Source organism: Acipenser ruthenus, chromosome 24 (assembly GCF_902713425.1).
Source record: "Acipenser ruthenus chromosome 24, fAciRut3.2 maternal haplotype, whole genome shotgun sequence".
Taxonomy (NCBI): domain Eukaryota; kingdom Metazoa; phylum Chordata; class Actinopteri; order Acipenseriformes; family Acipenseridae; genus Acipenser; species Acipenser ruthenus.
In genome coordinates, this window is record NC_081212.1 from 13,409,201 (window position 1) to 13,421,809 (window position 12,609).

The window sequence follows — 12,609 nt, forward strand, 5'->3', positions numbered from 1 at the left end:
CAGCCATGAGAATAAAAACATTACTGTAAAGTGGATCTGTGAGAGAATGTGTAGCTGAGGCATTTTCTTTACGTACTGCTGTTATCAAATACCGTACAAAAACAACCACAAAAATAATACATGATTGAAAAAGACTTGTATTTAGTTCAGTCAAGTTCAAATAATAAACAGCAGGTGGCAGCAGTAAACCTCATTTCTGTTCAGCAGCCACTGAACACGAAGAATTCGGTTAATTATTGCTGGTTTGAGTTTCCCGCTGCAGTGGCCGCCTGTTCTAATGCAGCGCACGGGCGCACCTGCAACTAGCATGTAGACAGTCTGGAGCAGGCGCGTGAGTTTGGGTATAATTAACAAAATACTGTACAAACTGACAGCACATGACATGGGAGAAAGAGAACAAAAACAGGGAGAACGTGTTCAAGCTGACCACGTCAAACTGACAAGGGCTGGGGGTAATTCAGGGACTCATGGAAGCCTGCGTGCAGCACAGTAACCTGGACAGATTGTTGCCACGGATCTGGACTTTCCTTAGCAATCAAAGCTGAGGACTGTTTGCTTTGCAATCACAATTTATACGCGGTGATTGTATGCGTGTCCCTTTTCAAAGATAAAGGGCATGTTTTCTTTAAATAATAAATTCGGTGCTTTACACATTTACTGGGATTAAGGAAGTTTACCACAAGTTTGCAGACGTGATTCAGAGGACGCTGCTGTATCAATTGAACTGGTGGGTCAGGAATACGCTTGAACGGTAAGATTAGTAACCCACCTCGTTTAACTCTTCTTTCGTTTGACATCTGTAGTGTAGGCCTTCAGTGCAGTTTTACAATACAGTGAGGTGTTTGTGGTTATTTTGCAATATGCCGTCACAACGTCCAAATACTGTTTTCAGTACTAGAGTTTCTTCACTGGGGGAGTGACGCCTTTAAATCGGGGGGGGGGGGGGGGGGGGCATTTAAATCGGCTTTGGTGTTTTGCTGGTGAATGGTTTTGTAATTGGTCCATCTTCATCACAGACGGGATTGAAAGAGTAGGCGAAGGAAGTAACGTTATTATTAGAACGCTAACTGTATTAAATAGATCCATTTAAAGTAGTTCTAAATGAATATTACATTTTTTATGACATTGTTTTCTGTGACATTCTGGCTGTTTCTGTGCGCGAACTTCCCAGAAGTTGGCAGTATGATGTAGTTAGTTTGTTTCCATTCTCCAAGGTAGTTTAGTTGTATAGACACAAGTCCCTCCCACCTCCCCAGGTAAATCCGCTTACCATTGTGGCATTGTGTTACTTACAGCCGTTCAGGAAATATGACAAATAAAATAAAATGAACCTGTAACACTAAATAGCCCTAATGTAAATGTTTCTTTTTTCATTTGAATGTTAATTTTTTCTTCGTTAGTATTTTATTGTTGCTTTGTTGTTATACTATCTAGAATGTTGTTGCTCCCGTATCCCAGCATTTGGAACCCCCTGAATTAGGGTACATAATAAATGAAATAATATTTATCATAAATGAAATGTCATAGATCGGTGAGCAAAACTGCATTTGAAAAACATGGTGTTAGTTATACTGATAGCTGTAAACCAGAGTTTACATGCATCCCTTTCAAAGCGTCACGCAATGCTGGCAAATCAGACACTCATTGCATGTTTGAGTTATCTCTGTTGGGTCATTCCTGCCCAAGTAGACTTACGTCAATTATGTTATTATTGGTTGGAAAGGCCATCTAAATGGCCATTTGTAATGACCCTTTTGTAAAAATAGCAGCACTGATAAGAAAAGGCAGGACTTTCAGGGCATGTCCACATTCCAGACAGATTACAATGGGTCAGTTGAAAAAAACACAAGCAAGTTCATGGAAGAGAATTTGTGGGCTTATTCTTTGTCTTGAGGTTTTATTTGAATCAGTACAAATTAGTATTCGAAGTCCCATATCATATGGAATTGTAGTGATAGTCTACCCCAGACACATTCATTATAAACACTTCTACAGTAACTTGGTTCAAATATAATGTTCCTGCCCCTTATATATTTCAATTGTGTTTGCAATCATTCTGAGCTGATCTTGTTGCTAATACCCACATATTGTTTTTGTGACCTTTAAACTCTTCCAGTCCTACTTGCTGTCTGTGTCTGTGGAAATGTAGAGCAGAGGGGTCTGGTGTATTGTCACATGATCTGAATGGAATGAGGCACTGCCAACGCTTTCTAGACAAGCTCATAGAGAAAACTCAATATTGTGGTAAGAGAATGCAGAACCAATATAATTTACTATCTACCATAAAGTAATAAAGACAACTTAAAACAATTGAAATTACATGTTGTCCTACTGACTCAAGTAAAGTAACAAGATTGTGGAAGACATTAGAAAGTGTTGTTTGCTGACCCTGTCTGAAGCATTGTGGCTCAGCTATTATTATTTTATTATTTATTTCTTAGCAGACTCCCTTATCCAGGGCACTTACAATTGTTACAAGATATCACATTATTTTTACATACAACATTATTTTTTTTACACATTATTTTTACATACAGTTACCCATTTATACAGTTGGGTTTTTACTGGAGCAATCTAGGTAAAGTACCTTGCTCAAGGGTACAGCAGCAGTGTCCCCCACTGGGGATTGAACCCACAACCCTCCAGTCAAGAGTCCAGAGCCCTAACCACTACTCCACACTGCTCCAGCCCCTCCCATTCACTGCACTCAGCTGGCATGCCTGTGGTTTCTGTCGATTAGCACTGAGAGTGACTCCGAGTCTGACTCTCCAAACTGTGTTCATTGGTTACCATGGTCACAGTTTTCTAACTGTGGAGTGTAGCAAGATTTACTGCAGCACTGGGAGAGCCACACACTATTCCAATGGGATTCCTGTGCATATGGAGCTAATGCAAAGGTAGGCTTGTGCTCTTGTTTTACTGGAGGTTACACGTGACATGCAATTTCCCATTTGTTTTTAATCCTGCTTAATGTTAAGGCTGAAGGGGTCATTTAAACAGCCTGTCTAATGGCTTGGGGACCCATCTTTGTGGAGTGCATTCATTGCAGTGTCACGCTGTGGTATGTAAAGCCATTAGTGTATCCTCAAAGTCTTACTAGCACTGAAGTATCAACGCAGTAAACCCCTCCAAGCTGAACTTGTGTGTGCTGCTCATTGTTGGAGGACGAACATGGGAGCTTCTATTACAGTCACAGTTTGTCACAAACATGTTTTTCTTTGTTTCAAAAAGAAACTTGGATTAAAGCAGTACTCACCAAGGATTTAGAAGCATTTCTCTTGCGTCTTATGAGAGCACTAGCAATATTGTCACTAGCCCACCTGTATCTTAGATTTCAAAGGCAACGCTATAGGCAGTGCTGCACAAAGTTACTGATACATTCTGGATCGAACTAATTTAACTTCTGTTAACTCGTAATTCAACACATTGCTCCTGTTCTTCCCCTGACATGGCTCATGTAGAATTGAAGTGCAGCAGCTCAAGCTGGGCGTGGGGGAGCTCTGTGTGGAGGTCCATTTGCTAAAGTTTTGAAATTGTTAGTGTGTGTATATCTATATCTATATCTATATCTGTATCTGTATCTATATCTATATCTATTTTAATGCAATAACTTGTGCTTTAAATGAAGACATATACAGTATAGAATTGAAATGTGATATTTAATGGTATGTAGCATTCACACATTGGACAGTCTTGAGGATTTAGATTGACCTTCAAACCCCTGGCCAGTGAAGGACCCAGTTAGATTTGTTTGTCTACCTCATTGTACCTGGAAGATCTATGCATTCTGAATAAAATAAGCAAAACAACTAAAGAAACTAAATATCTTTTACACAAGGAAAGTGGGAGATAATGCTGCTAAAGGTAATAAGTGGTGCAGTAGGAAGTGTATTTAAAACCTTGGTTAGCATTTCTTTAAGTATGTTGTCAGCGGTGTTATCCAGCATAGAGTTAGAATCATTTATTATGAATTGTGAAATGAGAAGACACTCCTAAGAGACAGGGTCAACAGTACAGATTCATTTAGTATAAATCAGCTTCTAATTAAATTAAAAGAACCCAGTACATAGTTAATACCATTATTCAGGTCCTTATAATCTTTCAGTGTTTGTTTACTGTGCACAAGACAACTTGAGCACTAGACCACACTGCCTCCCAGTCCCTCAGCTCAAACCACTAGACCACACTGCCTCCCAGTCCACCTGCTCAAACCACTAGACCACACTGCTTCCCAGTCCACCTGCTCTAACCACTAGATCACACTGCCTGTCCTAGCCCCTCAGCTCTAACCACTAGATCACACTGTCTGTCCTAGTCTCTCAGCTCAAACCACTAGACCACACTGCCTCCCAGTCCCTCAGCTCAAACCACTAGACCACACTGCCTCCCAGTCCCTCAGCTCAAACCACTAGACCACACTGCCTCCCAGTCCACCTGCTCAAACCACTAGACCACACTGCCTCCCAGTCCACCTGCTCAAACCACTAGACCACACTGCCTCCCAGTCCACCTGCTCAAACCACTAGACCACACTGCCTCCCAGTCCACCTGCTCAAACCACTAGACCACACTGCCTCCCAGTCCACCTGCTCAAACCACTAGACCACACTGCCTCCCAGTCCACCTGCTCAAACCACTAGACCACACTGCCTCCCAGTCCACCTGCTCAAACCACTAGACCACACTGCCTCCCAGTCCACCTGCTCAAACCACTAGACCACACTGCCTCCCAGTCCACCTGCTCAAACCACTAGACCACACTGCCTCCCAGTCCACCTGCTCAAACCACTAGACCACACTGCCTCCCAGTCCACCTGCTCAAACCACTAGACCACACTGCCTCCCAGTCCACCTGCTCTAACCACTAGATCACACTGCCTGTCCTAGCCCCTCAGCTCTAACCACTTGACCACACTGCCTCCCAGTCCACCTGCTCAAACCACTAGACCAGGAGTCGTCAATAGGCGCACTGTGGTCCAAATTCGGACTGCCAGAACTTTTTTACTGGCCCGCCAATTTATATGTCAATCTGTGTTTTTACTTGCATTCACTTTGGAAATGCTGTGAAATTTTGACACCACATAGTTCTCATGAGAGTGTGGAGCGCGAGGGTACAGGAAGGTTAGGGTTAGGGTTAGTTCTTAGGAGAGTGTGGAGCATGAGGGTACAGGAGGGTTAGGGTTAGTTCTTATGAGGGTGTGGAGCGGGAGGGTACAGTAGGGTTAGGGTTAGTTCTTATAAAAGTGTGGTACGGAAGGGTACAGTAAGGTAAGGGTTAGTTCTTATGAGAGTGGTGGGCGAGGGTACAGGAGGGTTAGGGTTAGTTCTTATGAGAGTGTGGTACGGAAGGGTACAGTAGGGTTAGGGTTAGTTCTTATAAGAGTGTGGTACGGAAGGGTACAGTAAGGTTAGGGTTAGTTCTTATGAGAGTGGTGGGAGAGGGTACAGGAGGGTTAGGGTTAGTTCTTATGAGAGTGTGGTACGGAAGGGTACAGGAGGGTTAGGGTTAGTTCTTGTGAGTGTGGTACGGAAGGGTACAGTAGGGTTAGGGTTAGTTCTTATGAGAGTGGTGGGCGAGGGTACAGTAGGGTTAGGGTTAGTTCTTATGAGAGTGTGGTGCGCGAGGGTACAGTAGGGTTAGGGTTAGTTCTTATGAGAGTGGAGCGCGAGGGTACAGTAGGGTTAGGGTTAGTTCTTATGAGAGTGGAGCGCGAGGGTACAGTAGAGTTAGGGTTAGTTCTTATAAGAGTGTGGTACGGAAGGGTACAGTAGGGTTAGGGTTAGTTCTTATGAGAGTGTGGTACGGAAGGGTACAGTAGGGTTAGGGTTAGTTCTTATGAGAGTGGTGGGCGAGGGTACAGGAGGGTTAGGGTTAGTTCTTATGAGAGTGTGGTACGGAAGGGTACAGGAGGGTTAGGGTTAGTTCTTGTGAGTGTGGTACGGAAGGGTACAGTAGGGTTAGGGTTAGTTCTTATGAGAGTGTGGTGCGCGAGGGTACAGTAGGGTTAGGGTTAGTTCTTATGAGAGTGTGGTGCGCGAGGGTACAGTAGGGTTAGGGTTAGTTCTTATGAGAGTGGAGCTCGAGGGTACAGTAGGGTTAGGGTTAGTTCTTATGAGAGTGGAGCGCGAGGGTACAGTAGGGTTAGGGTTAGTTCTTATAAGAGTGTGGTACGGAAGGGTACAGTAAGGTTAGGGTTAGTTCTTATGAGAGTGGTGGGCGAGGGTACAGTAGGGTTAGGGTTAGTTCTTATGAGAGTGTGGTGCGCGAGGGTACAGTAGGGTTAGGGTTAGTTCTTATGAGAGTGGAGCGCGAGGGTACAGTAGGGTTAGGGTTAGTTCTTATGAGAGTGGAGCGCGAGGGTACAGTAGAGTTAGGGTTAGTTCTTATAAGAGTGTGGTACGGAAGGGTACAGTAGGGTTAGGGTTAGTTCTTATGAGAGTGTGGTACGGAAGGGTACAGTAGGGTTAGGGTTAGTTCTTATGAGAGTGGTGGGCGAGGGTACAGGAGGGTTAGGGTTAGTTCTTATGAGAGTGTGGTACGGAAGGGTACAGGAGGGTTAGGGTTAGTTCTTATGAGAGTGTGGTACGGAAGGGTACAGTAGGGTTAGGGTTAGTTCTTATGAGAGTGGAGCGCGAGGGTACAGTAGGGTTAGGGTTAGTTCTTATGAGAGTGGAGCGCGAGGGTACAATAGGGTTAGGGTTAGTTCTTATGAGAGTGTGGTACAGAAGGGTACAGTAGGGTTGGGGTTAGTTCTTATGAGAGTGGAGCGCCAGGGTACAGTGGGGTTAGGGTTAGTTCTTATGAGAGTGGAGCGCGAGGGTACAGTAGGGTTAGGGTTAGTTCTTATGAGAGTGGAGCGCGAGGGTACAGTAGGGTTAGGGTTAGTTCTTATGAGAGTGGAGAGCGAGGGTACAGTAGGGTTAGGGTTAGTTCTTATGAGAGTGGAGCGCGAGGGTACAGGAGGGTTAGGGTTAGTTCTTATGAGAGTGTGGTACGGAAGGGTACAGTAGGGTTAGGGTTAGTTCTTATGAGAGTGTGGTACGGAAGGGTACAGTAGGGTTAGGGTTAGTTCTTATGAGAGTGGTACGGAAGGGTACAGTAGGGTTAGGGTTAGTTCTTATGAGAGTGTGGTACGGAAGGGTACAGTAGGGTTAGGGTTAGTTCTTATGAGAGTGGAGCGCGAGGGTACAGTAGGGTTAGGGTTAGTTCTTATGAGAGTGTGGTGCGCGAGGGTACAGTAGGGTTAGGGTTGGTTCTTATGAGAGTGGAGCGTGAGGGTACAGTAGGGTTAGGGTTAGTTCTTATGAGAGAGTGGAGCGCGAGGGTACAGTAGGGTTAGGGTTAGTTCTTATGAGAGTGTGGTGCGTGAGGGTACAGTAGGGTTAGGGTTAGTTCTTATGGGAGTGGAGCGTGAGGGTACAGTAGGGTTAGGGTTAGTTCTTATGAGAGTGTGGTGTGCGAGGGTACAGTAGGTGTGTCGCTGTGATAGTAAGTAGCAGATACAGTGAACGGCATGATTGAAACCAAATGTACAACGGTATTAGAAGCTAAAGTAAAGTGAAGGTGTGTGTGTTGCTGCTGTCGCCTGTTTTTCAAGCGTCAAGCTTTCCAGCTCTAATGCCAATAATCGTCATGTGGATTTAAAAAAAAAAAAAAAAACTTAATTTAGTTGCAATTTTCATATATTATGGTTCGAGTTTAGAAAAAGCCAATTTTTAAGTACAGACGTGCTCAAATTTGTTGGTACCCCTCCACAAAAAACGAAGAATGCACAGTTTTCTCTGAAATAACTTGAAACTGACGAAAGTAATTGGCATCCACCATTGTTTATTCCATATTTAATAGAAATCAGACTTTGCTTTTGATTTTTTATTCAACATAATATTGTAAATAATAAAACAAATGAAAATGGCATGGACAAAAATGATGGGACCGCTAACCTAATATTTTGTTGCACAACCTTTAGAGGCAATCACTGCAATCAAACGTTTTCTGTAGCTCTCAATGAGACTTCTGCACCTGTTAACAGGTAGTTTGGCCCACTCTTCCTGAGCAAACTGCTCCAGCTGTCTCGGGTTTGATGGGTGCCTTCTCCAGACTGCAAGTTTCAGCTCTTTCCATAGATGTTCGATAGGATTCAGATCAGGACTCATAGAAGGCCACTTCAGAATAGTCCAATGTTTTGTTCTTATCCATTCTTGGGTGCTTTTAGCTGTGTGTTTTGGGTCATTATCCTGTTGGAGGACCCATGACCTGCGACTGAGACAGAGCTTTCTGACACTGGGCAGTAGTTTCGCTCCAGAATGCCTTGATAGTCTTGAGATTTCATTGTGCCCTGCACAGATTCAAGGCACCCTGTGCCAGGCGCAGCAAAGCAGCCCCAAAACATAACCGAGCCTCCTCCATGTTTCACTGTAGGTATAGTGTCCTTTTCTTTGAAAGCTTCATTTTTTCGTCTGTGAACATAGAGCTGTTGTGACTTGCCAGAAAGCTCCAGTTTTGACTCATCTGTCCAAAGGACATTCTCCCAGAAGGATTGTGGCTTGTCAATATGCATTTTAGCAAACTCCAGTCTGGCTTTTTTATGTTTTTCTTTCAAAAGTGGAGTCCTCCTGGTTCTCCTTCCATGGAGCCCACTTTCGCTCAAAAAACGACGGATGGTGCGATCAGAAACTGACGTACCTTCACCTTGGAGTTCAGCTTGTATCTCTTTGGCAGTTATCCTTGGTTCTTTTTCTACCATTCGCACTATCCTTCTGTTCACTCTGGGATCGATTTTCCTCTTGCGGCCGCACCCAGGGAGGTTGGCTACAGTTCCATGGACCTTAAACTTCTTAATAATATTTGCAACTGTTGTCACAGGAACATCAAGCTGCTTGGAGATGGTCTTGTAGCCTTTACCTTTACCATGCTTGTCTATTATTTTCTTTCTGATCTCCTCAGACAACTCTCTCCTTTGCTTTCTCTGGTCCATGTTCAGTGTGGTGCACACAATGATACCAAACAGCACAGTGACTACTTTTCTCCATTTAAATAGGCTGAATGACTGATTACAAGATTGGAGACATGTGTGATACTAATTAAAGAAACTAATTAGTTAGAAATATCACTATAATCCAGTTATTTATTATCTTTTCTAAGGGGTACCAACAAATGTGTCCAGGCCATTTTAGAATATCTTTGTAGAATAAGCAATAATTCATCTCTTTTCACAGCTTCTTTGCTTTATTCTATGACATACCAAAGGCATGCAAGTATACATGATAAAATAGCTTTTAATTTCATCACTTTTCAGGAGGAATGAAGCATTATTTCAATGAGCTGTAAGGGTACCAACAAATTTGAGCACGTCTGTAGGTTTTCCAAGACAATGAAACGTAACATAATGTTTTTTTAAAACACCTTATGTAAATAGTAACAACACATGGGAACATGTAACACAATAAAATAAAAAGGCCTTATGTGCCCTTTAAGCGATATGTGTGCTGGTATTCGTTCTCCGGACTCTGGAAGGCACACAGTATTTAAGTGATATGTGTGCTGGTATTCATTCTCTGGACTCTGGAAGGCACACAGTATTTAAGTGATATGTGTGCTGGTATTCATTCTCTGGACTCTGGAAGGCACACAGTATTTAAGTGATATGTGTGCTGGTATTCATTCTCCGGACTCTGGAAGGCACACAGTATTTAAGTGATATGTGTGCTGGTATTCATTCTCTGGACTCTGGAAAGCACACAGTATTTAAGTGATATGTGTGCTGGTATTCATTCTCCGGACTCTGGAAGGCACACAGTATTTAAGTGATATGTGTGCTGGTATTCGTTCTCCAAGATGAACATTATTCATGTTGTCAGTATTAGTGTTCTGTTATGACGGATGCATGTCTTTGCACCTCTGCATTGCTCTTACTGAGCTCACATGTAACTCAAACCCCTTGAGGACCTGCCTCTTATGTTACTGTGAGTATTAGCCAATTAGAAATGTACTGAATATAAAATTACTATATTTTTTATTATTTGTAAGCAACGGTCCAGATAAGCTTCATCCCTGTCATTTTTATGCATTAAAAAATCTGAAATACACACTAAATTTTAATTTAATGCGTAAAAATATGCAAAATAGCAATTTTGCTGCACAGCTTGTCTGCCTCCCCTAAACCTTCCATTAGCAACTACATCTCCCAGAATACAATGTCTTCAGTTACTAGGAAACTGTACACAAGAAAAAACAACCAAACCAACACTATCCAATCTCTGGCTACCCAGCTGTCTGCAGCCAATCACAGTAAGAATAAGAAAAATTTGAAGCTGCACAGGTTGAAGAGTAAACACCCCAGTCCAGCTACAAATCCAACTGGAACCACTGTCAGAGGCAGCCTCTAAAAAAAGGTGCCTATAATATTAAACAAACTGTTTTATAGCTTATTAATGCATTTGCTTATTTTATTTATCTGTATGGCTTTATATTGAAGTTTTAACATGTTTAAGAATTGAATCTTATAATCTAAGTAACATAATTAATTTGCAGAGTCAGTGTGATACCTCGAGAAAAGTGCACTGCGCCGATAAAGAACCTTGTAGAACACACGCGTGGTTGTACAGGAGTTCAAAGTAACACTGCAGTTCAAATGGAAGGCTCTTTTTTTAATGCTTACCCCATTACCATTAAAGATTGTACAGTATTTATTGAGATTACTCATGACTTCAAGGTAATGGTGCATTTTAACCCCTGAAAATACATTTTACTCTCTCAGGGTAATTTACTCCCAGACCCAAAACCTTATCTGGAGCGCTGTTTCTTGGCTTTTTTTATTTTTATTTGAATTCACTTGAAAGAGAAAGCAGTCATTTTTTTTCTTGTGGTTCACTTTTGTTTGCTACAATATACTTTGTTTTTGCAATGGTGGAACACAATGTTTGGCTCTGCTAACACAGACACATACAGCAGTTATATAATTCTATAGTTATTGTATTACTTGTATTGTAACGCTTGAAATGTTTTTGCTTACGATTGTAAGTCGCCCTGGATAAGGGCGTCTGCTAAGAAATAAATAATAATAATAATAATAATAATATAGTTTGGCTCTGCTAACACAGACACATACAACAGCTATATGATTCTATAGTTTTGGAAGTGGAAATAACTCATGTAGAAACAAGTCAGCAAAAAAGACAGACGAGTAAATAAGATTTGTTTGGATTACCAAAAAGCAAACTCCTATAAACCAAGTGAGGAACTCTAAACCAACAACATGTGTAATAATGATATTTAAGAACATAAGAACATAAGAAGGTTTACAAACAAGAGGAGGCCATTTGACCCGTCTTGCTCGTTTGGTTGTTAGCAGCTTATTGATCCCAGAATCTCATCAAGCAGATTCTTGAAGGATCCCAGGGTGCCAGCTTCAACAACATTACTGGGGAGTTGGTTCCAGACCCTCACAATTCTCTGTGTAAAAAAGTGCCTCCTATGCCCCTTTATCTAATCTCCATTTGTGACCCCTGGTCCTTGTTTCTTTTTTCAGGTCAAAAAAGTCCCCTGGGTCGACATTGTCAATACCTTTTAGAATTTTGAATGTTGAATCAGATCACTGCGTAGTCTTCTTTGTTCAAGACTGAATAGATTCAATTATTTTAGCCTGTCTGCATACGACATGCCTTTTAAACCCGAAATAATTCTGGTCGCTCTTCTTTGCACTCTTTCTAAAGCAGCAATATCCTCTAGATGAGGTCTTACTAATACATTGTAAAGTTTTAATATTACTTCCCTTGATTTAAATTCAACACTTTTCACTATATATAGCTGAGCATCTTGTTAAACTTTTTTATAGCTTCCCCACATTGTCTAGATGAAGACATTTCTGAGTCAACATAAACTCCTAGGTCTTTTTCATAGATGCCTTCCAGACCCTCAGCTCTAACCATTAGACCACACTGCCTCCCTGTCCCTCTGCTCTAACCACTAGACCACACTGCCTCCCAGTCCCTCAGCTCTAACCACCAGACCACACTGCCTCCTAGTCCCTCAGCTCTAACCACTGGACCACACTGCCTCCCTTCTAGTCCCTCCGCTCTAACCATTAGACCACACTGCCTCCTTCCTAGTCCCTCCACTCTACCCACTAGACCACACTGCCTTCCAGTCCCTCAGCTCTGACCATTAGACCACACTGCCTCCCAGTCCCTCAGCTCTAAACACTAGAGCGCACTGCCTCCCAGTCCCTCAGCTCTGACCACTAGACCACACTGCCTCCCAGTCCCTCTGCTCTAACCACTAGACCACACTGCCTCCCAGTCTCTCAGCTCTAACCAGTAGACCACGCTGCCTCCCTCATAGTCCCTCAGCTCTAACCACTAGACCACACTGCCTTCCAGACCCTCAGCTCTAACCATTAGACCACACTGTGTCCCTGTCCCTCTGCTCTAACCACTAGACCACACTGCCTCCCAGTCCCTCAGCTCTAACCACTAGACCACACTGCCTCCTAGTCCCTCAGCTCTAACCACTGGACCACACTGCCTCCTTCCTACTCTCTCAACTACCCACTAGACCACACTGCCTTCCAGACCCTTAGCTCTGACCATTATACCACACTGCCTCCCTCC

At 42.8% G+C, this 12,609-nt stretch overlaps 1 protein-coding gene across 1 annotated transcript in view; it reads left to right on the forward strand.

The window, feature by feature from the left end:
- Positions 1-215: 215 nt before the first annotated feature.
- LOC117429768 (paramyosin-like) overlaps positions 216-12,609 on the forward strand; it is a gene marked incomplete in the record, with an annotated part of 95,155 nt that continues 82,761 nt past the window's right edge. The window contains 2 exon segments of the mRNA XM_058999168.1: positions 216-751; positions 2,117-2,244.